Source organism: Hippoglossus hippoglossus, chromosome 3, assembly GCF_009819705.1.
Source record: "Hippoglossus hippoglossus isolate fHipHip1 chromosome 3, fHipHip1.pri, whole genome shotgun sequence".
Taxonomy (NCBI): domain Eukaryota; kingdom Metazoa; phylum Chordata; class Actinopteri; order Pleuronectiformes; family Pleuronectidae; genus Hippoglossus; species Hippoglossus hippoglossus.
Window position 1 is genome coordinate 20270674 of NC_047153.1, and position 12735 is coordinate 20283408.

Here is a 12735-nt window from a genome sequence, read left to right on the forward strand (position 1 = left end):
CAGGTTGTGAGCCTCGTCTGTTACCATACAGCAGCTGAAGAGATTTTTATCTGGATGTGCACGGAATTGCCCACATAAGATTCACACATAAATATCACAAAAATCGACAAAAGTATTTAAAAAAACCCAAATCTCACAATGTTTAAGAAAGTGAAAAAAAAAAAATCATTCTCCGACCCGTACTGCATCCTTTCACCAAGTATTGTGGAAATCCATTCAGTAGTTTCTGTGTAATCCTGCTGACAAACAAACGCAGACAAGAACATAACCTCCATGACAAAGGTTATAAACATGACACACAATTGATGATTAAGAGGACTTATAACAATTTTACAATATATAAGAAAACTAATTTAGAGCTATACATTATTTCTGATGGCATGCAGAAATTAATTCTGAGCCCACTCTTCTCCCTCAAGCTTATTCTTCGAGACTGAATTTACAATGTTACACAGAGTGTCACATGTATAATAATCTATAGATGGAAGAACATATTTCAGAATTGACTGTCAAAGACTTAACCACAAGCCATTTGGAAGGACATAGTCTTAGCTGAGCTACATCCATGTCATGACAAGACAGCTACTTGCAGTTGATTCAAACTTTCACTCCCTCTCTACACATGAAGTATCAGCAGATCGACAGGCAGGAGACATGGGCCCTGTCCCAATTCACCCTTTAGCCCTACTTGGCCCCAACCCTTTGTTTTGCACGTGGCCATGAAGGGGTTGTGTTGTTTCATTTCTCTATGTGATGTAGGGGTAGTGGCCATCCAGCCCTTCAAACACCCCTTTAACCGTAGTGTATTCAGGACCCCCCTAAAAACAAAGGGTAGATGGAAATTCCTGAATGCTTTAACGAACCGGTGAAGTGAATCAACATGGCGACCGCTGCAGGTAAAAGGGCTCATAGCCTGACTGTAAGTATGAAATCTTGCAAAATAACCATGAAAAATGTCTAAATCCAGCAGAAGATCTTCCAGTAGAAAATGAAAATGTTATTGAATAGCTGTGAGAAGCATTTCATTGCATTGGATAAAAAACAGAAAGCAGATTGAAGCAAAAAACTACAAATATAAAACCCACATAATGATTTGTTTAAATATGAGACGCACGTCATAATCAGATCTGATGGAGAGTTTATTTATTTCAAACACTGGATTTTTTGCTGCTGTTGACTCTTTGACTTTAAGCTGCAACATGTTTGGCTCCATAATGACAACATCCCTTCAGTAAAATAACATCCAGGCTGAGCTTATTGGCTCATTGTCATTAATTAATATTTACCGATGAATATAAAACGTGTCAGTGACCTAGAAACGGAGCTGAAAAAAGAGGGAACATGCCTTCAGTCGTACAGCAGCACAGATCACAGTGTTATCAGGGAGCCAATGTGGGGAACAGTGTAGCCTACTTCTGAATTCATCCTCCTATTGAATGTTTTATTTTTCTCATAGACAATAAAAATGTATGTACACTTGTCATTAATGTAACCCTGGTTCTCAGCCAACCTGCACCAACACTGTAAGCATCTATACACAACAGCAGCAGCATGTCAGAACTCAGTGAACAGATATAACTGATAAAAGGGACATTTTGACTTTAGGAGTTAACATTAACAACAGCTCTGTTAGTTGCACTAATTCATTTTCATCTGTGCTTTTCTGCCATGACATGTAAATGGACTGTATTAATATAAATTCAAGACAACCACGCAAAGTGCTTTACAGTATAAGTTGCATTCACACATTTAGCACAACAATATGCAGCGGTACTCTGTCTGAACAGTCAGAGGCAGTCTGGGGTTCACTACCTTGCCCAAGGACAGTGGGGAATGGAGACTGTTAAGAGGATCGAACCACTGACCTGCTGGTTAGTGTACGGCCCTTTCTACCTCCTAATCCACGACCCGCCTGTGTCAGGTGTCTGCTGTGAAAAAGGCCTGTGTTGAAACAAGCCAGTTTTATTTATAAAGGCCCAACTGACAACATAAACAATCTGAGCATGTGACACCTGTCGTGTTTTGAGTCTTTGGCAGAACCAACACTTATCAAATGGTAAAGCAGGTACAGATGATGGTGGATTTGAACAATAAAAAAAACAGGCTTACAGTGAAGTTGGCAGATGAATTCCAAAAGAATCCAAAAAGCATAACGACCGAAACAACAAGGCGCAGAATCACTTGTAAATCCAAGTGTGTGGACAACACTCTCCACTACAATGGAGAGTGTGGAGCTCAGAGACTAAAGGAGGCAGGATAACTGAACTCAGGTGGGACACTGTGGTGGGTGGAGTCACAGGAGCAGGCAAACAGGAAGTAATTCAAGCAAGAGACACAGAAGGTCAGTAATTTCAAAGTAAAAAAGGAAATAATGAATTCAAAGAGAACGAATTACCAAGTAAAACAGGAAGTGAGAAAAATATGAGTGGAAAACCAGTTCACATTCAAAACATCAAAAAGTACAAAGATCCTCTTGTCCACAAAGCTGTGGGGGAAAAAATCATGACATTAAATAAACAAATAGAAACAAAATGTCACCCACTGAACCCTCTCTGTACAGAGGAGACCTAGATCCAGGAAAGACCACACACACACACAAACACACATACACGCACACATACACGCACGCACACACACACACACACACACACACACACACACACACACACACACACACACAGAGGCCTAACTCAAGGACCATCCACACAAAGAAACATAAGAGACAGTAGATGCTGAAAGAAACACGTGATTCAGGGACAGTTATGGAAAAAATGTAGGTGAGCAGAATTGTTTTTGTTTGTCCAGGTACGTGTTGATTAATCACAGAACACACTCCATGTTTTTCATATGGATCTTTATTATTTTAAGTACTGCCCTAAATCAAATCATTTATCATTTATGAGATTTTGTTGTCTACTGCCAGGAACAATTTAAGACTCAATAACTATATTGTGATTGTGCATGTACGGTACAACGAAAATTCTATTAAATTCAATCCAAGCGTTTATTGTCATTGAACAGCTGGACAACGAAACTTACGTGTGTTGGTGTCATCCTCAAATCCAATTGTACATGTTAGACAGATGTATATAGGAAATATACAAATGTTTAAAAAATCAACTATTTAATCAAACATAAATAAAAGCAAAAGAAGTATAAAATAAAGTTCTGCAATAAAAATTTGAATACAAGTCAAGGTCTGCATACAATAGCAGTAAAGTGACGGATATAGATAAGTGTGATGAATGAAATGAATATTGTACAGTGTGTGTTCGTGTGAACTATGATGCAGTGTTCTAAGGTGACATGATGAATATGATGGATCAATGTTGCACGTGATACATGTGATGACAGTTGCACGTGATACATGTGATGACAGTTGCACAGTGAAGTCTCGTCAGACTGAGGAGAAGTTCAAAAGCTTTACTACTTTTTTCTTCCGATTCAGACACGTCGACCTTTAATTTCTGTGTTTGGAACATGTGCAACAAGTTATCAGAGTTAACTAAGTTTACATGCGAGTGTTTTCATGTGGCACACAGTGGTCAGCCTGTGGAGAATCAAAGGGAAGGCAGTGATCGCCCTCTAGTGTTCAGAGGCCGTCAGTGACCTGTCCCTTGTGTGCCGGCCGCGCTCCATGATCACATCTCACCCCTCAGTGAACATCAGGGGAGTAACACAGCAGCAGCAGCAGCAGCAGCTCTGGAGGCTCCACACTGATGCCTCTGCCCCCACGAGGTTCACAAGCTCACTCTCCAGGTCCATCAGATACAGAAGACTTTCTCCAGACTTCAAACTGAAGCTGGTGCTGTGTTGTTTCTCCCACCAACACATATGAGTTTTTATTCTCACCACAGGTCCCATGTAACAGAGTGGTGTGAATGCACAAACAAATACGTGTGCACATCAGCAGAAGCAGCAGCAAATCACTCGACTTCATTTATTTATTGCAAACAGAACATTTCTTCAAACCCTGACAGGATTTGTGTCCATGGCAACTGAGTGCGGTTGGACCTGTTGAAATGGACGGAGGATGTTCTGGAACTAAATAAAAGCAAATTTAAGGATCACATTAAATGAAACATGTGTAATCAGCTCCAGAGCTACAACTCTCAGCTGAGAAAAGAAATCAACTGAATTTCTATTGGTTCAAGTGAGGTTTAATAATCTTTCAAACACGGTGGCTTCACAGAGAATCTGTAATTGCCACAGAATTATAATCTGTCCTGAGATCAGCTTCAACTGCTCTAAATTGCAGCAAAGTATGTGTAAATATAACCAATTTCAAACATGAGAATTAGGTTTGCCTTTCTCATTTGAAGAACCCAGCAGGAGATTGTTCAGGTCAGACATGTTCACAACAACAGGAAAATGTGAGGAACATTCAGGTGTGGGGGGGCATCAGGGTAGAGTGTCAGACCATTGACACCAGTGTGGGCTCTTATCACCAAAAGCTCTTGAATATCGTAGTCTTTCCAGTTTTGCATGTTTCATTCACTGTGAACTATCAAGATTTTATTCTGCTGTCTTCTCACATGGGCTCACTCAGACATTTTAGGACAGTCTGAGGAAAAGTTCCAGAAAATGTCTGAGGCAACTCACTCGGATATTTGCATTCTCAAAACACTCCTCCTGGAAAATACCAGGACTTCTGTGCATGTGTGAAAGCAGCTTGTGTTTTGTACAAAATCCTAAACAACCAGGTAGAAATCCCTAGTCATAGTTCACAGTTTAACCGTAGAATATGATCAATCTGAAGATTTATCTGAAGTGAGAAAATGAACTCATCCAATCCAACTTCAAACAGGCGCATGAATCAATGTAATGATCCAGAGTCCCCCTGTATGACTTGTACTTCTTAACCTCTCACATAAAAAGACTTCACATTGCAAGAATATTGTTTTGTTGTTTCTAAGAGATGCAGGAATGTGAAGTGAATGTCCTGTAAGAGGAGAACAAATTCACCACATTATTTCCAATGTGGACACTGCTCTCAGGAACAGAAACAAAGAGGGACCTGGAGAATTGTTCAAGGTTGGAGGCCATTACTGACCTTTCAGTGTTACCAGAAAAAAAATCTATGTATAATCAGTGACCATGACACACATTTGGTGGCAATGTTTTATTTTTTTCTAAGTTTTTATTTAAGGACCATCTAGTCTGTTGTGTCAATTTGCACTTTTTGAATTTCAGCCTTGGACACAGATGAAATGATGTGACATATTTCTCATTTACCAACACTGCAACTGTTCATCTTCCATCCAACATAAACACATCAAAATATACAGAGTCATACTGTCTTTCCGTTTCTGAATATAAATCAATATTCAATTAAAAATAAGAAAATAAATTAGCAAAACGTAGGCAGATTTCATGGCATCTGTATTTCAAGCTATATGTCAAGATGGATGTAATCAGAATGTTAACAATGACATTTAAATCCACTATTTGAAAAATAGTAGAAGTATGAAAACACACACACTTTTGAATTGGATTATTAGTCAGTGTCTTTCTGTGAATTTGTTCTAAAAGTCTAACAGCAGAGGTCGCTGTTGAGCACTGGATATTTGGCTGCTCTGGTGATACTGTTGTTCTAAGAGACTGTTGTCGTGACAGTGGAGTAAATGAAAACCTTGTTTTAAAAAGAGTGAGGTCATAGGTCGCAGCAGGTATCAACACACCAGACCAGCTGTCCCACCAAAAAACTTTGAAGGGTTGGGGATTATAACGGATTTTTCAGACTTCATGTATTTCTTAAAAGTCCCCCTCTGCTGAAAACAAGTTTTTAAACATGTTAACAGGGGTCGGGGCATGTCAACAGATTCCTAGATTATATAGTCACAAACTGAGGAGGGAGGGTCTAGAATTAAACTCATGTATTTAAAATTTAAAATTTCATGTCAAAGCTTTTGAATATGTATACATATAAGCAAATAAAAGTTGTAGGGGCTGTCACAGCTGCTGGGGTGGGACCTAACAGGGGTCTTTTGTATTCATGTATTTTTTTTGCAATTCTAGGTTATGGTCAGAATGATGCTGATTCTAATTTAAGCCTTTGAGACTTGCTGCCATGTCAAAGCCTTAAATGAAAAGATGCTTGGAGACTTTTAACAATGACACATCACTGGTCTGTTCAGTGACAGAAGCAGATCTAGGTGTGACTGATGATCATTTATGATTTGACTGAGGGTTTAAAATGCACACACATACACCACCTGATGGTGGCTGGTGAAATATTTAACCCCCAACAGCTTCAGTAAAGCTTCTGATGACTGTCAACAAAAGATCTTAGTGGTTTGGCTGATAGTTTGCATGTTGTATTTCTCTTCTACTACAACCACACACCCAAGATTCTTATCTTATCGCACTGTATCCTTTTGAATTGAGTCCTGTTGCATCATCCTGTTTGATTTGGTGTCATCTTGTTTTATCGATGGGATGTTAAAACATGGCAAAAATGCATTCGTCATTGGCTCCTGTGTTGACATAAAAAAGAAGCACATGATTGGTTAAAGGTTCAGAGTGTAGGATTTAAGGCGCTTTCAAACCTACATTGTTTGGTCCAGACTTTTCAACTTAGTCTGAATAAAAAGAACAGGGGTGAAAAGTGCCTCAGACCAGTGGACCTAAATCTAGTCCAAAGTAGCTGGTCTTGGTCCAGATCAAACTGAACATTGATTTGGTTTGTTTGCAGTGTGAAAACATTGTTTTGGATCGTTCAGACTTTTGTATTGAGGTGGTAATTAACAATAGAAGAATAAAAAGAAGCGGAAGCAGCTCACAGGATTGTTCAGAGGCTTCACCTCTGACGAAATACTATTTGAATGACGAGGACATTTATTTTCATAACGATATTACTGTAGCAAAAATGGTGAAATGGTAGGACTACGTTTTTCAATGCACTTAATGTCATATCAAATTCTTTAGTTCACTCTCTAAATCACAATTTGAAACCAAAACTAACAGATCAAATGTAAACAAGGTAACAAAAATATGAATCTTGGTTTGGACCATTGATCTGAAAAGTAAGAATTGTCTTGTTGTTCTTAGCATAGCTTGAGTCCTTCATGTCTACATAGGAGGCGGGTCCTCTTTCAAGGAGCCTGCCATGTTTCTACAGAAGCTCATAACCGACACTATAAATAATTTTTCTAGAGAAGGCCTTTCATGTTTTTGCCTGAAGGGCACCAGAGATTCTTTAATATGCTTAGAGGGAAGGTGTGAGGGGAAGTGGATTTAGTTGGTTGCAATCACCACTAGATGTCACTAAATCACACACTGGCCCTATGATAACTTTAATAATGCTGGATTCCATTTAGCTGCACCAGTTCCAGGGCCTTGCTATTGTTTGCCTACTCACAGAATTTAGATGGATACTCTCTTGGACGATAACATAGTTTTTTTCACTAACGGTCACTAAAACTGAGCTTATGAGTATTTCAGTTACCAGGGTAAGAAGAAAGATCATTTCTGAGTTGTCTCTGGACTCAACCGCAACATTCTACAGGTGCAACGATTCCACTGCAAATGTGTGTGACAGGAATATATGAGAGGGGAAACCTTCTGTGGCGGCTGGAGGAGGCATGTGGGGACATTCCACTGGAGATCATCCAGGGGAGGATTCGACACACCAGGGGGTACTTCCCCTCGCTGCCTGGCCATGGCTGACATCGCGTGTGATGTGTGGATGACAATGGAAATGCTCATGTAACCAATACATAAAGCTGAGGCAAACAATGCCTTGACATATTAACACTGCAGACGAGGGTTTATGGGAATTAGGCTGGTTCATGCTCGGGATTAGTCTATTCTCACATTTACAATATTTTATCATCCACCATCAGTTTGGTCCTCTGTAAAATAAATGATGCTTGCGTATAAAAATACAGAAGAGTTTCTAAAGCATATTGATATATTACATGAACATGTCAGTGTGTAACAGGTAGAACATGTAATCAGTGTGTTTCATGTATATGACAGGATGTGTACTAGTAGAGTTAGATTACTAGCAGAGATTTGAAAAAGTAAGAGAACATAGTTTTAGAAAATATGTGTAAATACTACAGTTGTGTCATCTTTGTATTACAATTCCAGAATGAATTAAGTTGTACCAATCACATGTTAGTATTGAGTGTTGTATAGCTGATGTTGTATGAATCTACGCGTAGGTTTTCACACACACGTGGCCATCAGTGCAGTGGTGGGAGCAACAGAGCGGAGGGGCCCGGGAATGTGTCGGCTCTAATCCCAGTGAGGGACAGAAGATGCTTTAGCAGATCTCCTCTGGTCCACATGAGTGGCCCCGGGCAGTGATGTTCCCACAAAACCCCCCGGAACTGGATAAAGAGAGGCCGACGCCTGTTTGGTTAGCGCTAGACTTTCACACTGATGAGAGCAGCTCAACTAAAATAATCGACAACAATGGCGGCAGAGGTGGCTGCGGCCCTTCCTCTCCCGGTGATTTGCAAAGATGTCAGAATGAATCAAGAGCAAAAAGTCAAACCATGCGGAAGAGGCCTGCATGAACCCACATGGAAGATTACTATGAATAATTATATATAGAAAGATTTAACTACCTTGGTGAGACATTGACTTCAACACCTAAGCTCAGTCAGAAAGTAAACTATATTGACAAGTTTTTTGCCTAGTGTGGAAATATTAGATGTTTAAGCACCGTCATCCATTCATGGCATCTCATTTATTAGTTAACAGCATATTCCAAAACAAAAACTTGAGTTTAATAACATTGAATTTGTAAAGCAATAATTGTGCCTATAGAGGTGAAATGTATTCATGGAGCAGCCATGACTCCGGACTTGAGGAGCTGGTGGGAACCGTGCAGTGAAGAGTCTGAGGCAGCGCAGCATGTGCTAAACAGGGCGGACAGCTGACTCAGCACCACCCGGTTGTCTATGTGTGTTCACTTGACAGTGTCTTTATCCCCAGCGACAGAACACAGCCTCAGGGCCCGAACGTCCCTCACAGCTATCAGAAAATCCTCCTCCCAGTCCGGTCCCAGGAATTCTTACAGACGCCCACTGATCCTGAACCGTCCTCTCTCTCAGTCTCTCATCCCACAACAACAACAACCAGTCATGAGAGCAGAGGGCAGTTATTCAATACCACATGAGAAGCTCACAGGGTTCTTTTATAGGTTTATGAAAACAGAAGATTATGTAAGTATTATAAAAGTGTTTGGATGAGTTACTGGATGAGTTACTGGATGAGAAACATGAACATTAGTTATAATAAAAAAATTGTTTAAATGTCCATGTGTAGACTAACTTTATGAACATCAATCAAATGTCAATTAACCCATCTTTGCTTCATCATTGTTTGGGCCCTATAGGTGTCTATATTAAAGGGATAGTTCACCCAATAATGAAAATTCACTGAAGTGGAGTTTTGGAGTTTGAGGGGTAAACAGTGTTGCAGCCAAATCCAATACATTGAAGTAAATCTTGAGTAAAAAAAAACGACAGAAAAAACCCATAAAATGCCTAAATGTCCACGGTGATCCAAGCACAAGCGCGGCTCCAGAGGAAGATATCAGAGGACATTTAGACTAAAAACACGGTGTAAATTATGTTGTTTCAAGTCGAATTTGAATGTCAGGGCTTGTAGGACATTTGGCTTACACGACAGGAGCAGCATGGAGGAATTGAAGAATTGGTCACCATTTACTGCAATTGTATTGGATTTGGCTGCAACACTGTTTACCCCTCAACTCCAAAAGTGTTTTGTGGACCCTTCACACTTTTCTCTGCAATGCAAATAAATTCAGGGTACTGACCAAAATTCACACTGCTTAATTTGCCACATGATGTAAAAGGATGGAAGGCAACATGAAACATTGTTAGATTTTATTAAACTAAATGTAACGCTGTAATGTAACATACATGTAATGAAGTTCATTCTGTCACTAATTGTGAATGTGATGGGGTGGTTCACTGGTTTCTGGCTTCTCCTCATGTTGATTTTTCATATATAGTTTCAGGCACAGTGTTAACAACAGCACTGGTGATAGTTTTAACCTATGAACGTTTTTGAATTTATTGACCATCATTGACAACTGTGTGTGATTCTTCCTCTGGGACACCAAAACTTCACTGTGCGTATTTCACATTCAAGATGCTTTGTTATCAAACTCCTGTATCACTTAGACAGCATGACTATCTGGAGAAAACTATTATGGGAGTCGCTTCTTTTGTTGTTTTGATGCTACAAAATCCATATTAAAAGCACCTTACATTGAACATGATTATATCGGAGTGAAGATGAACGTGGACAAACCTCTTTCTGACTTGAAGAATGTAAGAAGTGGCTCATGAAACATACATCAGTGGTTTGATGAGAGCCTGATCTGTTCTGTGGGTGAATAACTGGCGACACAGAGAAGCTTAGTCACTGCGGCTGCTCTGATTCAGCTCCACACATGCACAGACTCGTTCAGCGGTAATCACGGCATGGGCCCTGCTCTGCTCTGCTCTGGGCCCATGAATGCTGCAAACCTGCATTCCCACACCTGCCCGAGGCGCCCACTGTTCACGTCTGTACTCTGAGCTGGACAGAGAGGAAGTGGGACACACGGAGACAGAGGAATCCATCACAAGAGACAGAGGTTTAAAGGAGGGGGGGGACAGACAGATGAAGACCAAAAGAAAATGGACTTGGGTATTCTCCACTTCACACAGGTCCTTGCTGAGGCTTCGTGGCCTCCAGCACGAGGAAGACAGGCACAGATGTTGTTTGCAGGATCGTGGGGGGGGGAGCACATGCCGCTGCCTGCACCTGTACGCCAACCGACGACTCCACATAACAGGGTGTGTAAAGAGAAGCGTGGCAGTGTGCGTTTCCTGAATACAATTTGTACACACAGAGCTGCCTTTAATCACCATAGTGCGTTCACATAGTTTCACACTCGAATAGCTGCTTGTGAAACGTTGCTTATGGTAACTCGCACGTGTTTACTCCCCAAACAGCCTTCGAGGCACAAAGCAAGCCTTTCCTGTCCTATACAGTCCCTTATAGGTGAAATGTTTGTTTTCTCATGTCGTCGTTTGTGCAGTGGCATCCAAGTGTTTCGCTCATGAGATATGAGATAGGGGTAGAAAATTGCTTATTTGTGCAGAGAAACAGGAGATATTTCCTTCTCCCTCTCCGTGGGCCCCCGAGAGGAGGAAAGGGCAGAGCGATTGGTCAACAGAGGTCTCACTTTCTAGGGGCAGCTGAATACCGGAGGAGCTGACAGGTATGTACATATTGGAATGTGCTTCTCAGCCACACCTGTGGGGGGGGGGACACACCCGCCAAGCCTGGCCTCTCTCATCCCACTGGCTGATCTCCTCGTGATTGACAGCTGAAGGAACTATTTGGCTCCGGTCCACGGGAGCCCAGGGGGCAGGTATGGCGAGTTCAGAGCACGAACCAATGGCAGCTGTGAAGTCCCTCCGAGCGAGGCGGGGCCGCAGTGAAATAAAACTCATCAATGGGGTGTGTCTCCAAAGGTTGTCAGCAGTCATCAGCGAAGGGCCACCGCTGCAGGAGCCCACTCTGACTAGTTACAGCTTAACTAGTTCCTCGCTGTGTCCAGATCCGGGTGGTTTTCAGCCTCCAGAGATGGTAGAAAGAGACTGACAGGAACTTTCTCTGCTTCTGACAGATTCACCTTTGCTGGGGCTGAATGATGGAAATGGAACAACAGACCTCATCTGCTCCGACCTCTGGAACTCAGCTCTCAGGGCCAGGACTTTGAAGAAGAGGATGGCAGATTCTCACAGCCCTCACTGGAGACTTTTTAATGCACCAACAGGTCCTTCGTCACAGCTGGACAGAGATGAAAATGTTGCTGTGGTTCTGTGGTCGCTCACATCTCCTTATCACTTTTCCAGCCCAGCTATAGATTGTGTATCCGTTGGACGGAGAACTGATAAGGGCATGTGGATGACATTACCTACAGATACTGCAGAGACAGAGCCTCTGGCGTTATTCTGTCATTCACTCTTCAATTTGTGAACATGTTGATTACTGTTATCAGTTGTTTACTTTTAAGGCATTAATTATTTCTGAATGATTGAGTAGAACTGTGATTCATTGCTTTTTAAAGATGTTAATAATATCAGAGCTATTGAAGAATGTGAGCTTTTTTAGTTGCAGATAGAAATTTACTGCTCAAATGTTTAGTTTACATTAGAATCTTGAATGGTTTGTCTATAATTACTTTATCTAAACGGTGATTCAGCTCTAGACAAATTAAGTTTAAATCCAAGGACTGAAGTTAATTATAACTTTAAAATGTCATATTCTGTTTCATAAAATGCAAGAAAAACATTCATTTCCTTCAGGCCGCTGTAAACACACCTGGTTAAAAGTCATATTTAGCAGACATATGTCAGAAAGCAAGATTACAGCTTTCTTTTTCAGGTGCGACTTCAGGCAAAAGGATGCATTTCACCAAAAAGGGCACAACCTGGTTTGACAGTTGAGAAACCAGCTGAGTCAAAGTGAACTGACAGCCTGACATGATGCAGCATGACTAATATAATCCATTCAATGTACACCGAGGACCAGCTGGAACACACAATTTAGGTGAGTGAATTTCATGCACACCAAGAGACTAACAGTTTTAAAACCAATAAACATGAACCTTTGACATTTTTCTTCAAAGAGAATATATATCTCACACTTAACTGTCTTTTTTCAATAAAATATCTTTCAATTCGATGTTTCATCCAT